Source organism: Rhynchophorus ferrugineus, unplaced genomic scaffold (assembly GCF_030347505.1).
Source record: "Rhynchophorus ferrugineus isolate W39M unplaced genomic scaffold, kcgeb_rfMv2 rfM1, whole genome shotgun sequence".
Lineage (NCBI taxonomy): Eukaryota > Metazoa > Arthropoda > Insecta > Coleoptera > Curculionidae > Rhynchophorus > Rhynchophorus ferrugineus.
In genome coordinates, this window is record NW_027472580.1 from 84,739,080 (window position 1) to 84,750,504 (window position 11,425).

An 11,425-nucleotide genomic window follows, 5' to 3' on the forward strand; every position below is an offset into this window, starting at 1 on the left:
CCACTGCAGCTACCAAGAGAAATTAATTTAATTAGCGTACATTTTTTTTACTATATGAAAATTATTTAATAAAACCAACTGTTGTATATACTGAACTCCATGTTATATTTTATCACATGCAGTTATCAGAAAATGTTAAATTATTTTAAATATTAATCAATTGAGTAACACCAAATACATTCATTTATCTAACCAAATTCAGATATTCAGAATATTAAAATTCATGAATTCAAAAAGTATTATTGATTGTTCTTAAGATGGTGTATTGTTTTTTAATAGATGTTTGCATTTATATTAATCATTTAGACAACCTAACCGAAATTAACATATTTGATGGTATTAACATTTCGTTACATTTTTTTTTCCATATTATTCAGTTATTCAATCTATACAGGCGCCAAACTGCTCAATGGAACATTCAAAATCGCATATCCCTAATGCCGATTTTGGTTTTTGGTCGGATTTAAAAGTGTCAATGATAAAGAATGACATGGAGGAACAAGAAGACCGATAAAATTCTAATAGCTATTTACCAAAATACCATTTTTATATACCATATAATATCTATATTTTTATGGCTTTATGACGGTATCTTGGGCCTCTCTGGCAAATTGTCGGTCAGTATTGCCTCTACCTGGCATCTGGAACATGGAAAAACTTTTATAATTGGCTATTGGTTAGCAGAAAATTGGTAGAAGGTATTTGGCAGATACCGTATGCTGTCAGAATATGCCTGATATACATGCCACTTTAAATAGAAAGAACCAAATTAAACAGTTCTTTGGTTCACTTGTATTTAGTGAAAATAAATTAGGTAGAGCAAAGTAAGTCTTTCTATTTTCTATTCACAGGAAATCTATTATTCATTCGCAGGAAAGTTAAGCGGAAATCGTCAGCTGTGAGCAATCAGGGCTCAAAGTGAATCAACAGCAATAAAGAGCTATCGAAGAAGTTCTCCAAGGACGACGAGAGAACTATTTTTTATTAACACATAGACTTTTTCTAATAAAATTGTATTATTATTAGAAAACCAATTGCATCACTAAATATTAAATGACTTTAAAAATATTCATCAATTCAAAATAATAAAACCTATACATGTATCTGATTTTATAAATAAAAAATCATTTATCACATTCCAATAACTCTATCTCAACAATAAGCAACTTTCATGTGCACATACAAGAAAAATAATAAAACTTAGTTAAATTAATTTATTAGTTAAAAATAAAAATATTGTCGCTTTTGTCGACGATTTTATCGTCATTTCGCGAATATTCAATTGTGCTTTTGAGCTTAAAACAGGACATTCCTTTCGGAGGACTTTGTCAAATACAAAGGTTTATAAACAAAATTTTAGATAATAAATTAAACTAAAATATGTGGTGAACAAATTTTGTATAAACACCATTTTGATAATGATGAAATGAACGTCAACATCGAAATGTCAACGTTCAAGATGACAGGAATAGGAGTAAACAGTTGAAAGATACAAAAACAAATGATAATTAGTGAGGTTTAAAGGAACGATTCATATAAATTAAATTTTATGGTAATAATAAACCTTTCGTTAATATCCCGTCAACCGATCACTATTGTCGTCGATTAGATTGTTCTTATAATTATTCAGCCTGAATAGTATTATTATATGGAAAGGCGATGGCAGAAGTGGTGGAAGACAAAGACTGGGGGTTGGTCACAAATTTCACAGCTCGCTGCAGCGCTTGAGGGCATCAAGTGACTCTGCGAGAAATAACAGTGTCCCAGGACCAGACGCTTGATTATTTCAGAAAGTTTCCGAATCCGTCCTATGAGTTCCAGCGTCTCTGTACTGCGGCTCTTGTAAAGGTCCTGATGATCGGATAAAGGTCAGTGTTGAGCGTGGACAGCAGACTCCGTCGTGGCATCAGCCTGTTCATTATCAAGTATCCCAACGAAAAAGGAAACCACACTAGAACATGAGCAGTCAGTAAGAGTAACTGCATGAGAGTTAGGGATTTGGAGACTAGGGGATGACTGTACTTTGGTTCAAAGAAACAATACAGCGAAATGTAGGAGTCTGAAAGGATGAATCATTTTTCGTATGGTTAGGCAGATATATATATTAGAACCTGGTGTATTTTTTTTGGTTCAAAATTGGCTTTATTCATCAACGTAATATCCATCCAAAGCCACACAATCGTTCTAGGACCGCTCTAACATTGCAAGCCCACTTTTATAGAACGATTTATCTTTTGCCTTAGAATAGGCCTGTCAGCAGTTGCTGTCTACTCAGATGACGATCGTTTTGATTCCTGAGTGAAGTGATCGATCCATGTTTCATTCATTGTCATATATCGACACAAGAATTCCAGTTCGTTGCGATGAAACCTGGCCAAACACTGCTCAAAATCATCAACACATTCTTGTTTTTGGTCAACAGTCAGCAAACGCTGCACCCAGTTTGAACAGGTATTTCTCATAGTGAAATGCTCGTGCATTATAAAACCAACAGGTTCTTTTGATATCCTTATAATGTTACCTAACTAACGCAACTTCACTTTTCGATCACTGAAAACGATTTTGATGTTTTCTGCTGTTACCATCTCATTTGGACGTTACCATCTCGGTGTACGACTACGTTTGAAGATCTTAAACCAACGTGTTATTCTTGTTACTGATGAAGCGGAGTCCTTCACTTCAAAATCAACACTTTTCAAGCTGTTGCTTCGTTTGAAAGGATTTTTTTCCATCAAGAGACAGTGTAAAATTAAAATACGAAATTGTTTTTGCTCCAATGTTTTGAAAATAACGAAAGTAGTGTTACTCTTAGCACAATAACTCGCCAACTTATGAGTAGCATATCAGGACATTTTTACAGTTTTCTTTTAACGGTTAATATTAACTAAAAAAACTGTGTTTAATTTGATTAATTTGATTGGAAACTTATTGAATAATGAGTTATATTTTTCAGCAGCTTAGAAAATGATTTTTCCAATGATTTGATGGTGGTCACCTGACGTAAGATATATAATCCTAACTCTATAGAACGATAAAAAGAAGCACAATACTTTTTACAGCTATTCATTTTTACTAAAAACTATCTCCGATTTTATGTAGTACTAAAACACTTTGTGGCAGACACTTCAGTGGCCGTCTCAAAAGAAGGGAAATTACTGGATTTGATGGCGTTTTTAACAATAAATTTCGCTAAAGGGTACGATACACGTGTCGTCATTGTTTCGCTTCGATCGGCATTTGTTCGGATTTTTAGAATAGGCTTCTCTTTCTTTTTTGTTCTCTTCTCCATCAGTTATTAATTTTTTTCTGTGCGGTTTACTAGCGAAATTTCCACGAGAAATGTATCGTCCACGGTCGTTTTATTAAACGTTTGAGATTTACGACAGAGATTGGATTCTGGTAGGTTTTATTGTGATTGAAAAATAAACGAAATAATATGGAAACGATAATGCGAAATGTATCAAGAGCATGGCGAATTTGTTTCAAGTTAGTATACGGATATTTCGTAAATTATTTATGTTTTATATCCACATATTACCTTATTTATGTTCACTGAATGAACAGTTTATGATTTATAGTAATCTACGTTTATAGTCATGTCAGTTATATTTAGTTATGTCTTTATATATATAGGAATTTACCATTTAAACCAGATATTTGTGTGATCACATGACAAAAAAGACTGAATATCACTTCAACTAATTAGATTAAAGTTAACAAGTAAAAAAATTGTTTTAAAATTAATAGAGATAGTTATATGTTTTAGAAATTAATTTTACTCAGTCTATGTCGAGGCGTTGGATACAAAAATTAAGTTGTATTATAGTCAGTGACCTCAAGTCATCTAATTTTATGACACCAAAATGTCGCAACGTTTCCGCATCAACTTTGGATTTTAGTTCATTTTGGCGTTAATCTAAAATAAAATAATAAAATACCAAAAATTGTTACCAAAAGGAATTTGTTTTACCATTAAGGTAGATATAATGCATATATTATCTTAATGACTTAAACTACAGTTAATTATATAGTCAAAATAGTTTGTAGTTTAGAATTATCTTATAAAATTTAGAGTGAGCTATTTTCGGCATCACTTATCAGGTATAGTTTATAACACCATCACACCTCTTATGTAATGTACTTTCATCATGGAGAATATTTACTAGCGTTGGAAACTATCGAATAAAAACAGTCGAAAGAGTCAAACAGTCAAAAATAATAATTACTATTTTCAGTCAAATACATGATTCCACTGTTTTTTTTTAATTCGTGATGTCAGACGAAAATATACGAATCCTTTCCTGTATAAAATCTAAGAGAGGAAAGGACGGAGATAATTGCTTGGAGCAGTTAATTTTATATGTGCTTATATTTTCCAACTTTAGTATAGGAGTATACGAGACGGAGATGTACATATTCCTTCACGTACTAACTTTAAAAAAGAAAAGGAAAAAAATAATTACTGAATACTGTTAATATGGAATTCATAATTTCATTTTAATGGAAGTATGGAATGGAATAATACCCCACAAATGCTTTATCGTATTTTAATATGTTAATTTCTGTTTTTAAATAATATACTATAATAAATATAGACACTACAATAGAACTTAAACGAAAATTTAGAAAACTAAAGGTGTACAATAACCATAAATACTAAATAAAAATTAAACATATACCTAATCATAAAAAAATCCATGACAATTAAAAATGATTGCACAATAACTACTATAGCTTTTTAAAATAAAGTAAATGCTTTATTTGCTATTGAGTGGAAATATTTTTTAACAAAAATCCAAAGAGTGAAATATTACCTATTATTGCCATAAAAACAGTCACAAGTATTTTTACTTTTTATCATTAACAATTTTAATCTTTTTACCCTATTACATTAACAATCCTGAAATCATTAACAACAGCTACAAAGGTTGGCAACGCCGGTGGATTGGTACCATGCAGTTCCAGGTTATAAAAGACCATCACGACGACGTCTCGTTCTCTTTTCTTTTCTCCATCCCCTCGTAATAGTACTACTTCCACAGCGCTACCGTACTTCCTCTACCTAACCTAATATCCTTTCAATTCTCCCGTCGATAACATGTATAATTTAATATTAAAATAAACAGTATTTCTTCAACCAGTGTTTTCAGTTCTCGTGTAAATTCCTTCCAGAAATAGTAGTGAGTGTTCTGACAAATAATCGCAGCGGCAGCCACACATTTCGACCGACTGACCGACTCAACGAACATTCTTACAATATATTATTATTTACAGGCAAACTACCAAAAAAATAAATATATTATAAATATATTATAAATAGAACTGTATATATTACATATAAATATATTATAAATAAAACTATATATATTACATATAAATCTACGTAAGCATAAATTGGTTACATTTTTGTCAAGGTCACAGCTAGGACGACAGATCCAGAATGTTAAAAATCAGTTGAAACAAAGTAGTAGAACCAAAGTAGTAGAATAAAAAGTAGTAAAATCAGTCGAACCAAAAATAGCGACTGAAGCAGTCGATAGTAAAAGGTAATCAATTGCTAAACAGTCGATATTCAATTTCAGTCTATAGTTCCCAACGCCAATATTTACCATTTTACATTTAGTTTTTGTCTCCTTCGTTGATGTTTTTTTTGTCAAGTCATTTTAACCTTAACTTCTTCTGTTACTATCTTTGTAGATATTCGGTATACAAGTATATTTAATTTCAGCATTGACATAATGCATTTGCCATATCTGCTGAACAGTTGGTAGTCATCCTCCCATGCATTCTAACCTGATCCTCATAATTCTGAACAATTACACACATATTTGGACACATAAATCTTTCACACCCTACAGTACGATTTTCTACAGTTATCACAGTCTACTAATTACATTCACACCTTAAGTTGATTACGTTGTCATCACCTTGTCTTGGTAGTTACACTCTTACACTATTTACACCCTTTTTTTATCGTCTTGGCAAGAGTAGCCCAATGTTCCCTTTTAAAATATTATCTAGTTACTTTAAGCATTTAAAGTATCATCTAGATGCATAATTTTATTTTATACAATTTTATTTTTATTTAATTTTATTTTTACAATTATATTTAATTTTATTATATGTTTTTAAAAGCTATACCTGGAGGTTCTATTAGAGCTCTTCGTCGATTATCTTTATAATATGTAACATTATATGAAGTGATGACTTACATCCCTCAAAGAGTTGCATATATCTAGGTTTTCTAGTGGTACTTTCCAGACAAACAGTTTCCTCTTAAGTAATTGTATTAAATTATTTTTGTACTAAAATTACTATTTATTTGTGCACTAAATAGTCTTTTTTTGTATTTAACAAATTTGATCTCGAATAGACCTTACAACAAAATGATCGTGAATCGTCGCCGCTTGATTTTAATTACAGTGATCATAATAATATTCTAATTGCCGGCTTGGTTCGCATCTCGCTGGGGCATGGTCCTAAATTTATATTTGTGATTGTCCTTAAGCAATAGTGCAAGAATCGACATGGAAAATGATCCCAGTCGTATCAGTAACCAGGCTGGGTAAAACCGGATGGCTACTACGATGATCCCCAAAGTTGGCCACTCACCAGTTGGTGGGCTTAATGCAGAAGACCATGGTAAGGAACACATTTTAAAAAGTAAGTCCAATCCAGATTAACCGTAATCTGAAAAATAATTAGTTAAAATATTGTTGTTAAAATATTGTTGCCCTTCAACAGTCTTCTTCAACAGTCTGCTTAGAGACAACTAGTAGATAGAGACTATATATGAAAAAGTTGTAGTACAGTTGGGTATATTTAAGTCTTCAGTTTAAACTTATTTATGGTTGAGTTGAATCTGAACAACTAACTACATTTTTTATATTAAGATATGACCATACTTTTTTGATATCTACATTACTATTACTATGATAATCCATATCCGAAGTTATTGGTTTCCAGACATGTACCGCGTTTATTGACTTAAGCGAGCCGACGTTTCGTAATCATCACATATTCCATCATCAGGGCGCCAGCATCAGCTGATAAGGAACCTGCTCAAACACTTTATAATGTGGCATGTTCTTGTCTATCACTAGCACTAGCTAGTGCTCACGAATTGTTTTCTATCAGAGTAGTTGTTAGGTGGTATCTTTAGTATAATTTTATGTTTATATTATTCTTCAATTGGTTTATATAATTATTTATTACTTAACAATTAAAATTAATAGCAGGTAATATGAAAAAACATGTGTTACATATGAATTATTAGTAGAAAAGTACAAATAGTGACTATTATCTGCAGTATCAAAGACATTCCAAAAATAGTCTGACAGATTAGCAGTTGGTAAATCAACTGTTTCCAGACCTTTATAATCATTTTAACATTGCAGTTCAAAGGAAATATTCGAAAGTCTTGTATTGTGATTAGTGGGTAGAAAGTATTTTTCTGCATATGGCGGGATAACTACGCTACTAAAACCGAATCAAATTGTCACTGCAAATGTCTACAGACCTCAATTGAACAAATTGAACGATATGTAAAATGTAAAAAACTAGGAATACCGAGTAACGGACGGAAAGTGATCCTCTTGCATGTTAACTCTCGGATACGCGTTACAAGAGGACAACATCGTTGCAGTTCAAATGGGAAGTTCTACCACACTTAGCGTACTCACCAGATTAGGTTAGGTTTTTCTATATTATTTTTATATATTGTTATTTCTGAGTAGCACTTGTTCAAATCGAGCCAACACGGTTAGGCTGTTTGAACCGTTTGTGTTTCGACATGTTGAAGAAGTACAAAAGTATCACCATGTTGTACGAAATTTTATCAATAAATTCCTTTTTCAGGTATTATTTTTTAGAAGTACGTTATAATTACTGGTACTGGAAGATAATAATTCTTCATTAATTAACTGAAAATCTTAAACTTTTAATAAAAAGTAATTTTTTTGGGTATATAATTTTTAATTAAGGTAAAACCTGCTTGTTGTAAACTTAAAATTATAAAGTTCGAGTTTACGATGTTCCACTTTGACAAAACGTTAAGACGTAAGAATAAAGTAAACTTGAGGATATATATATTTCCCCCTCGCGTACAGAAAAGTTGAAACAACTTTAAAATTCACAAAAGAAATGTAACGTATAGGACTAGGAAGTTTTGTGATATATCGTTTTATGTAGATCTTAGGCCGACAAAAGGTATCGTTAAAAATATACGGAAGTGAGCGAAATAACAGTAGAACTTTATGTTACATCTTTCAGTTTTCAATTTCCATGCTGAATTATTAATATGGTTTTGGTTATCTTTATTTTTTATGGGTGATGAAATACTCCGTAGTTTCTTAGTAATTAAAACTGTTGTTGATAAGATCATTGAGTTAGTCTTGTTTCTTTAAGTACTCCTCTGAATCTGGATTTTGATATTACTGTCAGTATTTTGTGATTAGGTAATTATTGTTTTTTGGGATGCCAATATCGATTAGCGTTACACATATTTTTTCTTATCAACCTCTATAATATCTGCTCTGTTGTGGTTAACCCATTGCTGCAGTTTGTGTTCTTCGTTTTATAACACAAACTGTGGTGCGTATTCAATATGATTATTTGAATGTATTTTTGATATATTTTGTTTATTAACTGTATATATGGCAGATAGCATTCTATGTCTAATTTATGATAATGTACCAGCGGGTATCATTTCAACGCCAAACTATTATATGTTTCAATAAAAATGCTTGCAAAAAATTGTAAATCATTGTTTTAACGATGTAAATGTAAAAATTTCTCAATCTGACGCGGAAAAGGAATTCTAATTAGCAAATATCCCTCTTGCCTTGGTGCACGTATCAAGTTTTTTTCATCAAAGTAGGTAGACGGACCGAAAATAATTTGATAATATATTTCTAAGTTTTCGAAATTCATCTGAAGCTGACAAAAGTTACTTGGACTTGGGTCATAACCATAAAAGCCAAGATCTGAATTCAAACGTCGTCTATCCTTCCAATATCACCTAGGTGAAACACGACCAAAAACAGCAACTATATCGGAAAACCTTAAAAAACCATCTAATGCTATTTCTCGAGCTATGAACGAGCCATGGGTGCGCACTACACCCCAGAAACGATACAGCAATCAAATGAATCGATGCAGCTGACAGTTGAGCGATCGATATGAGTTACAAAAGAGATGAGAAGAGATGTCAAAACTCGCTACAGAGGTCTGGCTTGAAGGAGAGAATAGAACTACCCTTCAATTCAATAAACTTATCTATAATCAATAAGCCATATTCTCCGGATTTAACCTCCGGCTTCTGTCTATTTCCATTCTTGAAGAAATTTGTTTCTAAGAAGCGCTTCCTGCAGAATAAAGAAGTTGACAGGGACGCCTAGCCACTCACCTTCCAGATTGTCGTTGCCGAAAAGGAATATCGGAGAAACTCTGGACCAAGTCTTTTGAATTCAAGGGAGGCTACGTAGAATTTTTTAAAAAATTTGGTCACTCACCAGTCGGTAGGCTTAATACCGAGGACCGTGGTTCGGAGTCTACGTCAAACTGTGTGTTAAACAGTAGCCGGCATGGCTACTGGCGTGACTGGGATCATTTTCCTTGTCGGATTTTACACTCTTGCCTAGGAAAATCACAAATATTAAACAACCACAAACATAAATTTACGACCATGCCCCAGCAGGATGAAAACCCGTGACTATCGCAACAGTAGGAGGACCGTTCTGTCGCCTTTACACTGCACCACTAAGCCGGCTTTACATTATCTTGATATTTCTTTCTTAGAATGCATACAAAGACAAGTACCATTCAGGAAAAACTAGATAGGGATGCCGCTTTTTATTTGTGAAATTTGTCGCCTCTGCAGATACTCAACAAGAGAAACAGTACCATAAATGGCATTTTTTATTCTGTTGATTTTAATGAGTTTTGTGCTGACCAACCTGAGTTTCATCAAACTATTATTGACTTTCTATTTTTTATTTATATATTTATTCATTTATCTTTATCAATTTTATCTTCTTCTATTTTGCTACTTATATATAATTCTTAAATTGCTGTAAAATAATGATAATATTAGTCTTAGTTAGGAAAAGTGAGTGCACAATAGCAAGAATGTTGCATAATTCTTTATTTGTGATTTTGGTTTTAGTCTAGTGAGGATTACTAACCCTAGTGACAGGATCTCTTATGTTTCCTACCCACACGTCTATTATTGTTAGTGTTAAAGTAGAAATTGGTATGTCACGTATTATGTCATCTTCCTTTCGTACCGTGTGCACATGTAATACTTTATCCTAACATATTTACCATTGCTATCTATTATCACTATTACCCGTTGTATGTGATTGTTGTCTATCATTGTTATTGAGTACTTTTTTCTGAGATTGTTATTAACCATCATGGTTATTTTGACAGTGTTGTTGACTGGCATTGCTGTTGTTCATTATTGATATTATCAGTGCCATTACGTTTCGGTACAGTTAATTACCCATACTATTAGCTGTCATTAATATTGTAGCAACCTGGAGGAATGTCGAATTTTACATCGTGGAATAACTGTCTACAAAATACCCAGAAATATAATATGGGAAACGGGATCGTTTATCTGAGAGATTATGGAAGGGTAATTTCAATCATTCAGTCACTGTCCAGAATTCAGTTCAGACGTGCCACCATCAACTGCCCAAGCCTACTCAACAGGTAACACTGCTGCCATCCGTTTTATATATTTGTATTTTTCAACATTTTATATAACTTTTTTAAATAACGGTCACATCTTGTAAATACCACTGTTTCATTTCGTTCACCGAGCCATATAATTTAGCCTAAAATATATTATAATAAACTCTTTCCCTCTTGCCAAATTTCATCCTTATCGTAGAATATTGGTTGCTCATGTATTTTTTAAATTCATTTTCAGAACTGTCACCTGACCAACTGGACGCCAAAATCTCACACATGATAATATCGCTAAGATATTGAATTTAATTTATTGATGTGTAATATTGTTTCATTTAAATATAATTTTTATTTTAAGCCAATATTTAAATTTAGCCCTACACTTATTATAACCATAGAGAAATAGAGATTTAACTTCATTGGAAATTTTGGGGAAATGTTTCGCGACCTCTAACATCTAGATGTCGCTACTTTTAACTTATTACTTGCTTTAGTCTCTAGGCTATAAGCCCCGACCGGATCTGATTGGCTCACTTCGTTTCTATGGTACGTTTGTTGTTTATTTATTTTGAACGCCATTTTCAGTATGGCTCACATATGGAATAGTGCGTTAATGCATAATAATCGTTACAGTATGTTTTGTTGTGGTAAGTTGGAGTAAGTTTATTCATATATATAAATATCAAATATTTATTTTTTTAATTTTAAAAATTAATCCCCTTCCGAAAAA